Below are 18,303 nucleotides of genomic sequence, written 5' to 3'. Positions count from 1 at the left end.
AGAGGAACCAGACAGATGTATGACAGTGAGAAGAGACAGATATGCTGCTGTGGCTGTTAAAATTTTAGAGTCATTTAGCTCTTTAAAAAGAAAACATTCCAGATTAAGCAAACTGAATTCATCTAGAAAGCAAAGGGGGAAAAAAAAAAGATTGATATTGCTGTTACCAACTCGATATCTAATAGGGATAAGAAAAGTCGAACTGATGTTTTAAAAAGCAATGTAATAATTGATGGTGAGGGAAATTCACATGGTAGAGGATGAACTGTGTTACGTTACTTGATCAACTTTGATGTTCGCTAAATGTCAGTTTAAGGGAAAAAAAGGAAAAAGTCTACATATTTTCTACTGTGCCATAAACTTCTTGGACTACAACCAACTTTTCTCACAACTGGATTCTGTTCATTTCGAAGCAGGGATGTTCGAAGCATGAACTCCCAAAGGTTGCCCCTTACCCAGGGGTGACCAATGGTCATGGAATTTACACGGCAGGACACTATTTCCAGTGAACACGACTTACTACAGAAAGAACTGGAGTAGCTCACAGGTAAGGTTAGATGAGGTGGGACCCATCATACAAAATCAGCTGGTGAAGCAATCAAGACAGTGAGTTCTCCAAAGGGTGGACGGGGAGCAAAGGTGTTTCTTAACTACAGATAAGAAAATTAAGGTTTAGGGAGGTGACATGACTTGCCTAAGGAGAAAGGAGGACACCTTCTGAGCTTCAGCCTACATTTTGCTACCTCCACTACCTCTGCCTTTTGATTACTGTGTAAATTCACTAGACTAGGAAAGCTCACTCTCTGATGACCACCATGAAGGGCTTTTATGACCCCTGGGACAGGTTGGTGTTGTTCAATGTTAACCACCTACTATGTGACAGACACTCTACTGGACACAGAAAATACAGAACTGAAGAATGAGGCACACTTCATTCAAAGAGAAAAATGTTTGGTTTTAAAACACATGGTCAAGCCTGCAAAGTTACTTATTAAAACACTGACTAAATTTACTGATACCCATCAGCAAGTCTGATGTTAAAGACTAGACCAGTCTGTCCATCGTATATAGTCAAACATTAATTTCCCAGTTTCAGCTAACAATCTTTCTCTTTCATGAAACCACCTGTACTTTTCAGCTCATGGGTAGCAATAAAAAAGAAATCTCTAAATCATGTAGCATCTTAACGATTTTTTTAAAGAAAGGATACCATCCATTTCATATACCTAGGTAAACAATGGGGGGGAAATCTAGAATCCTTTTTCCTATCGCCCATTTAAAATATACCCAAGAGGCCTTTGATATATTTAGCTTTGTTTTGTCAACTCCTATATTCATCATTTCTCCTACATGGAGAAAATTCAGTTGGCTTCTAGCAAAATAACACACGGCACTAACAGTGTATGTTCTCAGTACCATGAATTAAGGATTTTATGACTTGGCAGTTTAAGTGTTCCTGGGCATACCAGTATAGCTATTGGTTGCTCCTGGATCTTCAGATCAAGGTCACTACTCCCCCCAACCACAAAACAAAAACCTCAGGATAAATGCACTAAGTCAGCAATGATGAGTAAACCTTCTGCAGCAATTCAGAAAAATACACTTTCTGTTCTTAAGAAATTCAGTGTGTCACTCAAGACCATTGCCAGCCTGTCTGTCTGGATCCTGTAGGGGATGGAGAGTGAGCATCACTTGGTTATGCATCTTCCACATTTAAAGTGCTGGAAAGTTAAGGTACCAGGAAAAGGAAAGATGGGTGTTCTTCTGAGCATCGTGGTACTTATGCTTTCCTCTGAATTCAGGTTTAGGCAAATGTTGGCAGAAAAAAATCTGAAGACACAAGTGCTTTGTGGAATAGATCACATAGATTGAAATAGAGTGCTTTCTTTATAAGCACATGGGTTTTCGTCCTGATGGAACCTGTAAATATGACAACTGGGGCACTCAAGTTACAGCTGTGGGAATAGTTAGCACCATTCAGGATATCCAATATGTGCTAAAAGACAAACTCTAAGCAGAAAATCACAACAAAAAGCATGAAATTCATTCAACAAACATTTGAGGGCTTACTGAACGTCAACATGGACATTAGATACTTAACAGGAAACAAAAGAGATAAAACCCTGGTCTTCATGGATCATACATTCTAGTACAGACCGACAGACTACTAATATAAACTATCTGGCAATTTAGAGGGTGCCATGGAGGAAAATGAAGGAGAAAAGAGGGGCAGGGCATGCTGGAAGGGGATGGCAAGGGAAGATAGGCTAAGAAGGGGACTGACGTCTGCATAAAGAGCTGAGGGGCTGAGGGGCACAGCCCTGGGCATATCTCGGGGAAGAGCAGTCCAGACAATGAGAACAGTAAATGCAATGGCTCTGAGGCAGGAATGTGCCTGGAAATTTGAAGGAATAATCAGGAAGCCAATGTGTTTCAACGCCTCTAACTGTTTCCAGATTAAGGGGTTGCCATTAGGGGGGAAAAGACATGAACACAGCCATATTTTCACACACACTTAGAGCAGGAACGTGCCTTTGCAAATGCTTATTTGAGCCCCTTAATCTTACCATGCTGGAAGAAATGGGGAAGAGAGGCTGGGTGAGTGATCCAGGGTTACACCACCAGGGACTGGCCAAGAAACGGCTTCAACACAAGCATCCTAAACTCAGCACCACGTTTGTCTCATGCTCCAACTTTATAATACAGAGGCTCAATTTTTTTAAAAAAATTGAAAAACAAAAGAATTCAGCCAACTAACATAATTTTAGAGCTAAAAACTGATCAAATTCACTTTTCATTCAACAAGTAACCTACATATGCCCTACATAAATTGTTGAGGAGTGAAATAATTAATGCATCATTACCGAGATCCCACTACCCAGCAGTCAATTGTATGTGTGACAGAGAAACTGCACAAGGAGACAGGTCTCAGATGTTTACTGCTGCACTTTTATAGTAAAAAAGTAGAAAAAGATCAAGTGTCCTCAGCAGAAAAAGTGTAACAATGAAAAACTGGAAACACTCTAAGGCAAGGGAATGAGTATCCTATAATTTATAATTTATTCATACACTGGAATTCTCCATAGCAGCTAAAGTAAATAAGATCTACATATATCTCAAATACAGGGACAAATTTAAAAATGCAAGCAGTATGTATATAGAGTTATACCATTTATGTAAAATGTTAAACACACGAGCTCGCAGATATTGCCTGTGGAAATGTAATACAGAGGTACTAAAACATATCTGGACACTTTGAACACTAACTTCACATCAGTGGTTACCTGAGGATGGAGGCAGAGGAGGGGGGATAGAGAACATATTTAATTGGGGTTGCAGTTTATTTTCAATTGGGGAGGGGAGACATGAAGAAAATATGGAAGGATTACGAACTCAGACATAAGTAGTGGGAAAATGGAAACCCTAACTATATTCTCTTTATGTATATTTGAAACATTTCATACTTTTATTTTGAAAAGTTGAGAGAAGGAAGGGAGAAAGCGAGAGACAAAACTCCACCATCACATTCCAGTAACTCCAAGTCCGAGTTTCCCTAACTTCCAAAGCCCAGTTCCTTCACCTTTAAAACATGAGTGATACTAGGTGTGCCTGCCTCAAAGAAGCTATGGAAGTGTCAGTCTGGAAACAACTTCATTGTCAGATACTAGCAGACAGGGACACTATATCATGCCCTCAATGAATCTCCAGGGCCCAGTATCCATTCTTTGTTTTCAAATTTCACAGACAATAGTAATAAGACTTTTTAACAGGGTTATAACCTCCTGCCCACCCCCAAAAAGCCATAAAACAAATCTAAGGACTGTAAATGATACAATAAATTCACTGATGAAGCATCTCAATGAATGGAGACAGCCCAGACGGGGGCCACCTCTTCAAATCCAAGTTATGCCAACACTGGTTAAAAATTACAATAAGTGGGTAAATTTCCTCACATAAAATCTATTATTTTACAAGCCAAAGGGGAAAAAATATGACACTAGTTAAGCATCATCAAGAAACCATGATCAGATTACATCCATCAGCAATAAAATTTACAGCCACACCTGTGAACAGGACTGCAAGCTGGAGACAGAGCAATTAAAACCCAGCCTCCCTGTGATGCACTCTCTTCCAACTTCGTTCAGGCCTCAAGGAGGTGAGACTCTCCTCAGTAAGATAAGCTTCTGCTGCGTCTTACTGATCGATAAAGCTAATTCCTCCCTCTGCTAGGCCCCTGACGGTCTTAAGATCATATTCTCCAGAGAACTAGCAATGTTTCGCCATCCCAGGATGCTTCCTCTCGCGGAAGGAAAGCCAAGAAACGAATCTAAATCACCTGTGAGCCTGCGGCCAAGGAAAGCCGCCAGTCCAGGTAAGCGGCCTTGAGTCCGCAAGTGTGTCCCAATCTTTGGAAACAAAGCTGAGCTGAGCTGGGCTCCTTGGAGAAGCTAAGCCTGGCTATACAGCCCAGGCCCTGGGAGGTCACTTGTAACGCCTCCACTTTACCCTGGACTCCATCTGCCGCGCCTGCTGCCCCTCCTGGCTCTGAGCGCCCCCTCCTCCACAGACGCGGGGTACGAGGTCCAAACTCAAAGAAGAGCATAAGCCAGGGGTTAGCAGACAAACTCTGCAAACTGCAGAAACTAAACCGCGGACACAAAAACCTGCGTAAGGCAGCAGCGACGGGAGGGTACCCACCCTCCTGAGCAGAGGTTGGAGTAGATGGCGGGCGGGCGCCCCTCTCGCGGCTCCGCATCCTCCCTCCTCCCGAAGTCCCAGCTGCCCAGAGTCAGCCCGAACTCCAGCATCTCTCCTCTCGGCCCTCCCCAGAGCTGCGATGGAGAAAAGGACAAGGAAGACGGTGAGCGAGGGGCAGTCGCGGGCCCGGAGTGGCCTCGCCTGCATCCTTGAACCAGCTGAGGGCTCCTGGAGTTAGAAAAGGAACAATAGCAGACCCTCGGTCGCCCGAGCCCTCGGAGTCTCCCGCTCGCGCCTTCCTCCCCAGCTCCCCCAAGTTCAGCGCGGAGGCGGGTCGAGCCCAGAAGCCGGGACCTGGGGGAGCCAGGCACCCGGCGGGCCAGGCAGGTGGGCCAAGGAACTGACTCTGCGCGCCCAGAACGCCCCGCCCGGGGCTGGTCATTCATTCCCACCCGCGCTCCCTCCGCAGCTCCCCCGGCCCCTGCCGGCCTGAGAGTCTCGGCCGCCGGTAGGAAAAAAAGCCCTCTCCTAACTTGGCTCGTCCTCTTTCTGTGCTCCGACCCCCACCAGCCACCTCTGCCTCCGTTTCTCAATCTGCCCCTTGCAGACAGTTGGCGGCCGGCGGGGACAAGGGAGCAGTGGCGGGACCCTCGCTGCCACCCCGCCAAGCCACTCTGCCCCGCGCGCCGTCCGCGCCGCCTCCTTCCCCTGCCGAGCCCCAGACACAAAGGCGGGGACCGGAGGGAGGACCCCGCTCCGGGGAGCCTCCCAACTCTCCGCGCCGCGCACTCACCCCATCCAGGCGGCGGCGGCTCCCGCTCCCTGCTGGCTGCGCCACCCTGCCCGCCGCTTCCCCAGGAAAACGCGGCCACCGGGCTCGCTTCCTGCTCGGCTTCCTGCGCCTCAGTCCCTCCTCCTACCCCGCTGCGGGGGTCAGTGGGCGCCGCGGCTCCCGGGCTGGGCCGGCGGGGCGGGGGCAGCCGCAGCACCACCACGTGGCCGCCCGGCGCCGGCCCCCGCCGACCCGGATCCCGCGGGAGCGGGAAGGGAGGTGCTAACCATTCCCCTCCCCTTCCACCCCGCGCGGCCCCAAATTCCGCGAGTCAGGTGATCCGGCCCCGCGCTCCGGCCGGGACCTGCGGGAGGTGCTCCCGGCCCGGCAGCCGCCCCCTCCCAGGGCCTGCGCGCCCTCGGCGTCCGCGGCTTGCTTTCAGTTTTCCACGGATCGTGGGACCCTCCCGCGTGGATCTGTTTCATCGTCATCACCTGAAGTTAGTGGAAACCACCGGTGCTCTGACCCCCGGCTTTAGGACGGATGAGATCCTGAATAGTATTAATTTCTGGTTAACGTCCCAAGTCGTTTGTGGTCGTGAGGGTGTTTTAAAATCACTGATCCAAGCGCCCTCTAATCAAATCGGTTGTACTTTCCAAAATTACCGAACAGAAAGTAAACTAGAATATGCTCACAGTCTCCGGACTGAACCAGTTGGTTGGAGTGACTGTTTCCTAACGCTCATCAGGTGGCAGGCGAAAACTCCCAGCGTTAAGTGTAGCTCAGGATTTAGGAAGGAGAACCCTACAGCTTAACCTGAGAGGCACAATGTGGGGGACACCCTCTCTGCCGGGTCTAGGATGCAAATGGGAACGGCCTTGCTCCTCAGGCCCCCTAGAGCTCCTCGGCCTTCCACAGCCGGCTGAGGCCAGAGTTTGAACCGTGATGGACTCCTTTAACTCCCAGGATTTCAAAGCTCTCCACCTTTCATTTAATTTGGGAAGGCTTTGCCATTCATTCTGGTCGTGCCAACTAGCTATGGCTTAGAAAGTCTCTATTCACCAAAGCCCCCGTGTTCTGCCTGTGAACTCTTGGTTCTTTGCACAGGGCAGGAAGCTTTCTAGCATAAATAAGTGGTATGAGTCCTTTTTTGGTGGGATCCACTCTAAATCAATTGAACTTCAAAAAAGAAAATCCAACAAAAATGAAATTTGCCTTAACAGAGTTTAGTTTACAAGATCTTAGCCAGATCTCCACCGTACCCCTACCTCCCCCACCCATCACCAAGCCAAGGAAACAACCTGTCTTATCTTGAACAGGTGACTTACAAACAGGGAGCAAAAGCCGTGTAACTAATTGCATGGTCTTCCCTTCCTAAATCAAGATTTCTTAGAGAAGTGAGGAATACCCCGTTTAAAGCAAGATGTACAACTCCTCTTCCGGTCGTTAATCCCTCTCAAATAAAATCACCCTCTAAAAGAAATGTGAACTGGTAAAGTTTTTAGTTTAATGCTGGCAATTTCCACAATACAGTTTTTCATTGTGGTTCATATGAATGGTGTACTTTAGAGTACTTATTGGGAACAATACTGCCTCCTGTGAGTTTTCTGTTCCATTTTGAGGTCATCTGTCTCCTTCAAGCAACAGCAGCTGGGAAGGTGGAAATTGGAGCGTGGTCCAGGGTGTTACTCTGCTGCCTTGGAAAGTTAACATGAGCATATTCTGTAGTGGAAGGAGTTAAAATATCAAACAATAATTGTGTCAGGCAGGGTCATCAGCCTTTTATTCATAGAAGCCCTGTCCCTCTCCTTTTTTTTTTTTTTTTTTCCTTTTACATGGCCAGGTCCTGTCCCAGCCACCTGCCTGTGAGCCCACCCGCATCTGTCAGCCCTGTGGCTCCCTTAGGTGGCTTGTATGCTTATTCTCCTTAATTTATAATCCCACTTTATACATCTGCAAGTCCAGCTCTGGGTGAGAGATTGTTGTGGAGGGAAGGACTCTGTGCCAAGTCCAATGTGCCAAGATTCTTTTCCCGACCCCCAACTTAAAACTCAAACCACCTGTCCACAGCTTCAGTCCACAGCTGAAGTTCTGCCACCTGTGAGGGAGATCGGTGGTCAAATGCCAGACTGAACACTGTCTTCTCATTGGTTTTTGGTTGTTTTTTTTTTTGCCTAGGCCTTTTAGAAAATGCTAATTAGGTTCAGAATACATTGAATACCACCTCTTGATGGAGATGTGACCCAGGTGAAAGGGTTGGAGAGATGGCAGCAAGGATAAAATGACCATCTAAACTGCATGAAGTTGGTATAACCTTTTGGGGATGAACAGCATGTTGAACTTCAATTGGAGAATTACCCCCAAATCAAAGTAACCATGATGTGATGTATAGCACTAGGAGTAATTAGCCCAAAGGGACCACATTTCCCAATCCCTTTGTTTTACTAAATTGCCATTTGAACTTCACCACGTGTTCGGATCTCTCCTGGCCCACTTTCCCCATCAGTAAAAGACAATGTTGAATTACATGGCCCCTAACATCCTAAAACCATTCTCCTACTTTGAAGAGCTTTCACAAGCAATATTATCCACACATGATATAGCAAAGCATCTGTTCTAGCAGGTCAGTCTTGTCATACCAAAAAGATTGTAAATGCCTAAGAGTGTTGCCATCCAGGACTTAGGATCTGTAAATGAAATTCATTGATCAGTAGGGCTCAGTTTCCATTTTTGAAATTAAGTAATATCACATCCCTTCTTTCTTGCTCTCTCTCTCATCCATACCAGTTCTCCCATATTAGGAACTCCTTAAGTCTGAGGAACCAAAGCTAAGACTTGAGATAAAAAGAAACTCTCCCTACACAACATTGTAAACTGACTATACTTCAATAAAAATATGTATATATAAAAAAGAAACTCTCCCTGAAGGAGGAAATAGAGACAGCCAAAAAGTACCCTTCCCACTCTATCTGGTGTTTGGTCAGGATCTGACTGCACTTCTGGGTCTAGTTCAAGGCAGCATCATTTAGAGGAATGTGGTGATATTGGACCTGGTCCAGAGAATGGAACAAAAACAGTCAGAAGACTGGAGAGAGATAATCTATGGGGAAAAGGCTCAAATATTCATAGAAAAGTCACCTTTTGTGTTTTCTTGGTGATATTTCCAAATAGGAGGAAACTGTGACGTGGGAGAAATTAATAAAGTAACTTTGGCATTGCTTTTCATAATATCATAGAACCATTGTAATAAAGTAGTCCACAAACACTGATTAGCCTGTGGTTTTTCCACTTGCCAGGAAGCCAGCAGAAATTTCTCCAGGAGTGGGTTACTACCCTTTCCTTCTCAGTGACGTTGGGCACCTGCTCGGGAGGTGAGGCTGAGACGCTTGGTAAAAATACATTCCATAGCCCTGCATCAGAGCCCTGCTTGTAGGAGTAGGGCAGAGAAGCTAAGCATCTGAACCCTGACACTACAGACCTGAAAACGTCATAGGACCATCTGGTCCATCGTTTCATATGAGGAATGGAGAGTCTGCAGAACTGTGCTGTCCAGTATGGTAGCCACGAGCACCTGGGATGTCACTATCCAAACCGAGATGGGCAGTAAATGCAAAATACACACCAAATTTCAAAGATTAAAAAAAAGAGACATGTCTCACACATATTTTTTATATTGATTACCCATTGAAACACCAATATTTTGGATATAGCATAGTAGGTTCAATATATCCTTGACACTAATTTCAGTTATTTCTTTTTACTTTTGAAAATGTGGCTTTAAAAATTACTATCTGGCATACACTGTATTTCTATTGGGTAGTACTGCTCTGAGGGCTAATATACACTTAACATTTATTCTATACCAGGGACTCTTTTAAGTGATATATTCATTAACTTCAGTGGCCATTACTTGATTGTCCAATCTGGGACACTTCTGAGAGTGAAGTAGGGCAGGCAAATGCTAAACCAGCCAGGACACCAGGACAAAAGATATAAACTGATACTGTCTTGAGCAAACTGAGATGTCAGGCCACCCTAATGTTAGGTCAGTTCAATCCTTATGTCAAACCTACAAGTACCATGATTATCCCCTTTGGGCACATGAGGGAACTGGGGCACAGAGAGATTAAGTAACTTGCCCAAAGTCACACAGCTGGGACATGGCAGTGTTGGGATTCAAACTAGGGCAGCCTGACTCTAGAGCCTTCACTCTTCACTGCTGTGCACCACTGTCCACTTAAGAGCTAATGTGGATGGAGGATGCAGTAGATGCAGCTTTTCTTAATTCTCACCACAACTTGGACCGAGTATTATCTTGTTTTTACAGTGCAGAAACTGAGTTTTAAATAGATCCAGCAAGTCGTCCAAATCCTTGAACCATAAAGAGTGGAGCCAAAAATTGTAGTTTGGGATGCTTAACTCCAGAGTGGTCCTCTCGACCAGCAGTTTGCATTGCTTTCAGGCCCCTCTATTTATAAACTACTCTCCTATGGATCTCCTTACTTCTCCCAGCTCTGGCAGAGGACTGCATCAGGAAGACTAGAACCCGGGTGTCATCACCTTGGAACAGGCCACAAACACCCAAAGCTCAATCTTGTTGGCCTCTCCTTTCTCAAAAGGAGCACTTTAAGATAATCCAAAGAGCCAGCCATGCTGCCAAGTTGGTTTTTCTACTGTGTACGTCAGAAATGCCAGAAAATGTCTGTCATAGAGTGATGGAGGAGGCCATTAAGAAGAGCTCACAAACATCAAGAAGGCAGTTGATTGTCAAAAAGCTCAGAGAAGGGGCTTTCACCAAGCTCCACAGTCAGAAACAATAACATGGCGTGTAATTCCCTGAATGTGCCAGGGGCGGCTTTTCTGGCTTCCTCTGCAGTGGGTGGCCATCTTGGCAGCCTATTAAAAATCACCAGTTGCCTTGGCCCCCCACCCTAGAACACTAGTTAAAGTGGTCTGGTGTGGGGCTCGGGCATTGGCACTTTATGCTCTCCCCCTAGATTATCATGAAGTGTGGCCACAGCTTCCTTGGCTCTCCCAACCATGCCGGGAGCATCTGGTTCTTGATTTAGCACTGCAAGCAAAGTGACGTTAGGTGAAGAGGGTGAGGTGGTTCTTGCATTGGGCCTTGCGAAAGTTGATACTCCAGAATGATTCCTTGATAGAATGTTTCTAAACCGAGGTGCTGTTTGTGTTGGCCTGGTCCTCTTGTTTTCTGTTATGGCACTAAACCTCAGCTCCGGATTTTTGTCTTCTCCATTGAGATCAACTTCTGCTTACAAGGTATTTTAATTTGTGTTCCTTCCTCATCCAAATAGTGCACCCATAATAAATCTGTGTCCTACTTTGACTGATGAGTTATTTCACATCTGTGATGTCTTCTTGTTTATGTTTTTCAAAGGCTTCGTAGCTATTTGGCTTTTGTTATTCATTTTCACGTTTCTGTCTTTGTTGCTTTCTTTACCATCCTTAGAAGACTACATGGAATAGTTTGATTCTTGTTTTCAAAATTGGTCTTTCGACTCTGTGAGGGAACACATTTTTAAGAAACACCTTCCACAGCAGACTGTGGAAGATATATGACTGGGCTAGTGTGAAGACATGTAACAGAATTCCACAAGTCCCTTGTTAGTTTTGCCTTAACACAAATTTCTCAATGATCCAAATATGTGCCTTAAGCGAGTTTCTCACATTCGAGGTGGAAGTTCTCCTAAGGTTAAGTTATTCTTCCTTCACCTTTTCCTTCAAGGAGAGTCCTGTAATTTCTTTTTCTAGATTTCCTGTTTGTGTTTCAGCACAAAAAGATTAAGGCCGTGAAAATGGTCCTGGCTGTCCTGTGACATGCCACAGAGAAGAGGCACAACCGGGGAGAGCCAGAAAGATCGCTGTGGAAAGAGACCTTCCACAGAGCTGATGTGGGACGTGGAAGGTGCACAGAAGCCAGCAGAAGCAGGGAAAGAGGCCACAGTGACTTCCTGCCATGGATTCCTAGAACCCTTGGAACACAAATGCCAAGAAGACAGATTGGCTTCATAATAATAGACCAAAGGGAGGAGGGCAGGGTTCTGGGGTTAAGGATTTCCAGGTCACTGTTGGCTAAACAGAGGGGAGTTTGTCCTTTCAAACTATGTAGCAGGGAAGGGACTTTTGGAGGCCATTTAGGAGAACCAGAGAACGAGGTTGGCACTGAGTTAGTCTGGGAAACTTGCCACCCAAAGACCCAGGTCTCAGGATCAAAGAGAGGGAGGAGGAGGTCTGAGTGGGTCTCTTATTTGCCTTGTGGGCCCTGGGAAGTATTTTTAAACATTTTATTTAAACTGTGTGCCTTAATAGGCCTCTCCACTCACACCCACCATAACATGCTCATGTTAAGAAACACAAATTATAAGGACATTCAGCGTGTTCCTTCCCAACCCAATTCGCCCTCTGACCGCACGGCCTTCTGCTCCAAGTATGTGGATTCTTACGTGCGTGTTCGGTTCAGAGGGATGGAAAACAATTCGTCTTGGAGAACTTTTAGAATAGTGCATGTGAGGCTAGTTCTGTACAAGAAGACCGGTGAGAACAGAGAAGTTGGATCATGGCAGGAGCCGTCCCAGCGTGGCCTAGATGGTGGGCTTCTCGGCCCAAAGCAGTTGTCAGCTCTGGGGCAGCAGCCATGATTGACCGCCTGTTTTCTCTTTATTTTTAAACATGCAGTAAAGATGAGAAATGAGAGAGTTTTCTTAAAAATACAAAAACAAAGAAGAAATACTACCAGGTTGTGGGGTTGAGCCTTGTCTTCCCCACTTCCTAGTGCAATTTGGGGCAGATCACTTAGTGTCTCTTGGCCTTAGTTTCTTCATCTGCAACATAGGGGTAATATTAGTACCTGCCTCGAATTATTTTGGAGATTAAATAATTAATACATAAAAGAGGGTGTGGTGAAAAAGGAACCCTCCTTTTGGTAATGTAAATTGGTGCAGCCACTAAGGAAGACAGTATGGAGGTTCCTTAAAAAAATAAAAATAGAGTTGCCATATGATCCAGCAATCCCATTCCTGTGCATCTGTCCAGAGAAAACTCTAATTCAAATAGATACATGCACCCCAATGTTCATAGCAGCACTACTTAAAATAGCCAAGACGTGGAAGCAACCTAAATGTCCCTCGTCAGATGAAGGGATAAAGATGTGGTACACACACACACACACACACACACACACACACACACACACACAATGGAATACTACTCAGTCATAAAAAAGAATGAAATAATGCCATTTGCAGCAATATGGATGGACCTAGAAATGATCATATTAAGTGAAGTATGTCAGACAGAGAAAGACAAATATATGTAACTTTTATGTAGACTTTATCAAAATGATACAAGTGAACTTATTTACAAACCAGAAATAGATTCAGACATAGAAAACAAACTTATGGTTACTAAAGGGGAAAGTGGGGGTGAGGGGAGGGATAAATCAGGAATTTGGGATTAACGTATCACACTACTATATATAAAATAGACAAAGAGCAAGGACCCACTATATAGCACAGGGAACTGTATTCAATATCTTGTAATAACTTATAATGAAAAAGAATCTGAAAAAAGAAGATACATATATATGTAAATAACTGAATCACTTCACTGTATACCTGAAACTAACACAACATTGTAAATCAATTATACTTCAATAAATTAAAAAAAAAATTAATACATATGCAGCATGTACAACAGTCCCTGGCACAGAGTAAGAACTAAATAGATAATATCAATAATTATTACTATTATGGAGAAACATGAGAGATTCATAGAATCTGGGGGGAAATAAAATTGTGGTATATATGGCAAGCAATTCAATTGTTATTAAAAATGTCATCAGATCTACTTTAAACACTTCTGGGGTACAATTTGCTAAATCCTTATGGAAACTTTATCAACTAATATATAAGGTACAGCATTGAACCCACATAGAAAGAAGAAATATGAGATGTCTTTGACTTCCAAGGAGCTTCCAACTGATTTGGAGATATGACCTGCAGACATACGTGGTCCAAGAGTCACAAAAGAAGACAGCAGATGCCTTTGTGTTGCTCTCTAGTTCTTTAGCACTATTCTGTGGCTTTGCCAAGCCATGCTGCTGGGCCAGCTGTGCCCTTGAAAAATGCGAGGCGTATTATTCTGCTGAAATATTGTGAAGCAGTGGGAACCAAAACGTAAGTAAACTCATCTCCACCCACAGGGATTCCAATTCTAATGTGCAGCCCGGGTTGAGAATGACTATAGTAGGCAGCTTCCGTGCTAGTAAATACTGCCGTATTGAAGCATCATGGGCATTGGGATGAGATGCCTCTTCCAGGAATAATGGTGCCTGTTGTAAAACAGTGGCTTTAGCAAAATAGGGACTTCTTTTTCTCATATTCTAAGAATCTGCTTGATTTAGATCAGTGGCTCAAGGTTGTCAGGTCTGAGGTCTTTGTGATTCTCCAGATTTTCCCCACTTTGTTAGAAGACAGCTTACCCACCTACAGCACTAATTCTGTGTTCCAGGCAAGCAGAAGGGGAGGAGTGGACAGTCAGTGTGGCCTGGCACCTCTTAGGGAGATTTTCTGAAAGCCCCATCCAACTTCTTAATTTTATTGGTCAAGAATGTATCACATGGCCACCCCCATTGGAAAGGAAGGGAAAGAAATACAGATTTTTTGCTGGGTACACTGTACACCAAATAAAATGGGAGTCCTACTAATATGAAAATGGGGAGAATGGATATTGGGTTTATCTGTTGCTGTAAAACAAACAACCTCAAAACTTAGTGGCTTAAAACAACAATATAGTCCAATATTTTTCAAGATTCTGTGGGTTGACCAGTTGGTTCTTCTGCTTCACATGGTATATTGCTGGGTCACTGGAATGGCCAAATGATCTGAAATGGCCTCACTTCTGTAGTTAGTGTTGGTCCCTGGCTGGGAGTTCAGCTAGGCATTGTTGGCTGAGATGTTGGCCCTCCTTTACATGATTTCTTGGGCTTCCTTGTGGACTGTGGCTGGGTTCCAAGGAGGAATGTTCCAAGAAGATACACCTCAATATGCAAATGCTTATCAAGACTCTACTTATACCCCGCTTGCTGTGGCCCCATTGGCCAAAGCTAACGGCACGGCCAAGCCCAAAGTCAAAGTGGGAGGCAATTACACAAAGGCACAAGTGCCAGTGAAGGAGGATTGATAACATGGCCACACTTAGGCTAACAGATTGCTTATTCTTGTGCTTGCCCTTAAAACGGTCAACTGACCTGACTGAGCGGTTGCTACTCACAGCTCCAGGCCCATTGTTAAAACTAAAGCTATTGATCTTACTGTTTCTACTTTATTCCAGGAATTGAAAGTAATAATCATGCTTGGTCTCCGAGTCGATCTCCAGAGACAAGGTCACAGAACTGTAACCTTACAAAATAGGCTAACTACCAAGAAGACCACACCTTGAGTGCTTACGAGATAAAGACATCAAAAAAGTGACAACCACTAGCCTCTATAGAATTGGTCACCTGGAGGCATCATGACACCACTCTAAGTCTTCTGATGAGAAATTTATGCTGTTGATTATTACTGAAGCTTTTATTTTTTGAGCTCTGACTATATAACCACCCCACCCCATCCCCAAGTTGGGCTTACAGTTTTGAAGGCACCAGCCTGCTGTGAGTCCCCTTTGCCTGGCAAAGTAATAAAGCTGCCTCTTTTCTTCTAAGTTCCAAGACTTGGTCTCTGAGTTATTTGGCTTGTCAGAGATGGGGGCCAATCTTTCAGCAACAGCAGGAAGGATGGTTCATTGGGGACCAGCAAAGTACCAGTCCATCACAGGTGGGCATCTAGCTATCTCTGCCAAAGCATCTTTTTTGATAATTTGTTGAAGTTTATCAATGCTTGTTTTGCAGAAAACATAGAGCAATATTGTGTAAACATTAGCTCTGAAAACCCTCACAACAACTTTAGGGGGTAAACACTCTTATTATTTCCATTCAGACATAGGAAATAGATTAGGGAAGCTTAAGAAAGTTGCTCAAGGTCACATAGTAAGAAAACACCAGGGCTGGAATTTGAACCCAGCCTGAATACTCATTTTGGATGGGGATTTGTGGGCACATTCTGGTTGCAGGAAATGGAAGGAAATCAAGTGACAGGGATGTAATAAAATAGCCATTAAAAAAAAAATTACCACATGTTTTTCACGCTGTTCTCTTTTCTCCCCACCTGCAGCAGGTATGGAGAGAAAAGGGAAATGTCCCTGCCCATCAGAGTCAAGGCAGAACTGCTGTACTGAGAGGATGCTCCCCTACTTCCTCAGCAGGTGACCTAATGCACGCTGGCCCCGTCTTCACCAAACACACACAGCCAGAAGGCAGAGGGAAAGACACATATGCCAGTTAAAGCTGGGGATGGCTCCAGAAGCCCTGGGGAAAACTGAGGGAGAAATCTGAACATCTAGGAGCCATGACTAAAGAATTCTTTAAGGAGTTTTCTGAAAGGGAAAAAAATGAAGTTTACTGGACTTATACTTGGACAAGCATGTCAAAAGTGAATCACCCTAATGACACAGGATGGAAGGGGGCAGGGCACAGCCACTCAAGGAATGACAGCAATTTAACACCAAAATGGTGGAAGATTCAACTCCCAGTTGGCCTTGAGGATTATGTTGGCGGGAGGTTTGACTCCTAGTAGACCTTGAGCTTCATTATATGCTCATTGTAACAGCGTGATCAAATAACATGCCCGCAGGCGCCATGACAGTCCCAAGGCTAACCGCAAAAGGCCAAAGAATGGGCGGTGGCCCAATTCCTGGGAATCCCAGCCCCTTCCCCAGGGCAGTTGGAATGGTTCCACCTGTAGGTGTGTGAAGCTACTGAGCTCGTTAAAAACTGGCAACACCACGCCTAGACGCCCTTTTTGGACCCTCCTCTTTGGAGAGGGCCTGCACTCTGTCTATGGAGTGTGTACCTACTTTTACTTTAACCTGATCACCCGATTCCCACACCTCTTTCCTTGCCTTTCTCTTGCCTTACCCTCTATGCAGTATGTATCTCTCTACATAAATCTACCTTTACTTAACTGTGGCTCGCACTTGAATTCTTTCCTGCATGAAGCCAAGGACACACACCTGGCGGGGCACGTCCCAGGGGCTCAAGTGAGACCTGGGACACGGGCCTCCTCACGCCCCACGTCAATTTTTCTGCATCACTAACATGCTATAAACACCTTAAGGTGATGAAAAGTCCAGTGAAGATGCTATACTTTTTCTGTTTAAAGGTATGTTTTTCCAAGTGTGTTCTATGCACTAGTTGGTCCACAGAAATACTGACCCAGGATCTCTCCTTTGGGTGGATCAGAAAATTTGCATGTTTAAGGAGCATCCCAAGTGACTCTTGGATACAATACATTTGCAGATTATTGCTTTAAAACTGTTCTTTCAGTGTGATGATTTTTTAAATAGCGCTTTTCAAACTTTAATGTGCCGACAAATCCCCTGAAATTTCTTTAAAAAGGCAGCTTCTGATTCAGTAGTTCTGAAGGAGGGCTCAGATTCTGCATTTTTAACAAGTTCCCAGCCACATTGCTGGACTGAAGAACCATACCTTGGAGCAAAGCTTTAACACATGGGAGGGGGAAAAAACCTTCTGGGTTGTAAAATAAACAGACAAACACAATGGGAGTGGAGGTAGGGGTGCCCACTGCCCATCCACGGGAGAAGTCAGAATGTCACTGCCCTTTCCCAAGGGACAGGTCACTGATAAAAGACACAGACATGGTAGTGAAAGAGGGAACTGAGAGATATCCAGAGTGGGTGTCCCTGGTCAAGACGAGACAGATGGGCAGATTGTTTTTTCGCTGTTGGGTTATATGAGTTCTTTAAATATTTTTGGTATTAATCCTTTATCAGATATAAGATTTGCAGATATTTTCATTCATTTCATAGGTGGCGTTTTCATTTTGTTGACTATTTCTCTGGCTGTACAGAAGCTTTTTAGTTTGATGTGGTCCCATTTACTGATTTTTGTTTCTGTTGCTTGTGCTTTTGGTGTGATATCCAAAAAATCACTGTGAAAACCAATATCAAGGAAATTTTCCCCTATGGTTTTTCTAGAAGTATTATACTTTGGAGTCTTGCATTTAAGTCTTTAATCCACTTTGAGTTAAGTTTTGTGAGTGGTGTCGATAGGGGTCCAGTTTCATTCTTCTGCATGTAGCCATCCAGTTTCCTCAGTACCATTTATTGAGAAGATTATTCTTTCCCCATTGAGTATTCCTGGTTCCCTTGTTAGGTAGTTTAGATAGAAATGAGCACTGGGCAGAGGAAGAAGAAGGGGAAAGGAACAACCCAGAAAATGGCAGTGTGTCTGCAGTCAGGAAAAGAGACTCCAGAAAGTTTTACTTTCTCTAAGTGAGGGCCAGTAAAAGAAGCCAGTTAAAATCAAGGAGCTGCAGCTGCGCATGTGAGGCGGCCCTGGTATAACTTGACCCAATGAACCTGCCCAAAAGGGGATGGGTGTGCCGGAGCACAGGGAACCTGAGTTGTCAATCACTCAATCAGTCAATCACGAAACCAGGATATAAAAACAGGAAAAACAAAGGAACAGTGCCACTTTTCCTCTCTTGGATCGGCCCGCTCCCAGTTCGCGAGAGTGTACTAGCTTTTACTATTTTTTTTACTTTGCTAATAAAAATCTTGCTTATATCATGCTTTCTGTCTCTCGTCAAAAATTCTTTTTTTTTCAGGTGACTAAGAACCAAGGTAATTCTTATTTTCCTTTTTCTGGTAACACCCTTGACAAATACTAGTTGATCTTACGCGTCCTGCCAAACACT

General features: G+C 44.5%; 1 protein-coding gene across 3 annotated transcripts in view; it reads right to left on the bottom strand.

Annotated features, from left to right (window-relative positions):
• RAI14 (retinoic acid induced 14) overlaps positions 1-5,629 on the bottom strand; it is a 139,607-nt gene extending 133,978 nt beyond the window's left edge. Inside the window, exons 1-2 of one of the 3 annotated variants that reach the window (XM_074356906.1) lie at positions 5,492-5,612; positions 4,699-4,832 (exon numbers count right to left, since the gene is read on the bottom strand). The gene's annotated coding sequence lies outside the window, so the exon portion shown is untranslated. Of the gene's footprint in view, positions 1-4,698; positions 4,833-5,491 lie in introns of all 3 variants that reach the window. The other 2 variants (XM_074356897.1, XM_074356901.1) reach the window with 2 other exon arrangements.
• Positions 5,630-18,303: the final 12,674 nt, after the last annotated feature.

This window comes from Camelus bactrianus, chromosome 3 (genome assembly GCF_048773025.1).
Source record: "Camelus bactrianus isolate YW-2024 breed Bactrian camel chromosome 3, ASM4877302v1, whole genome shotgun sequence".
NCBI lineage: Eukaryota > Metazoa > Chordata > Mammalia > Artiodactyla > Camelidae > Camelus > Camelus bactrianus.
Note: the sequence above shows the minus strand (reverse complement) of the source record. Positions and strands in the feature narration are given on the sequence as shown.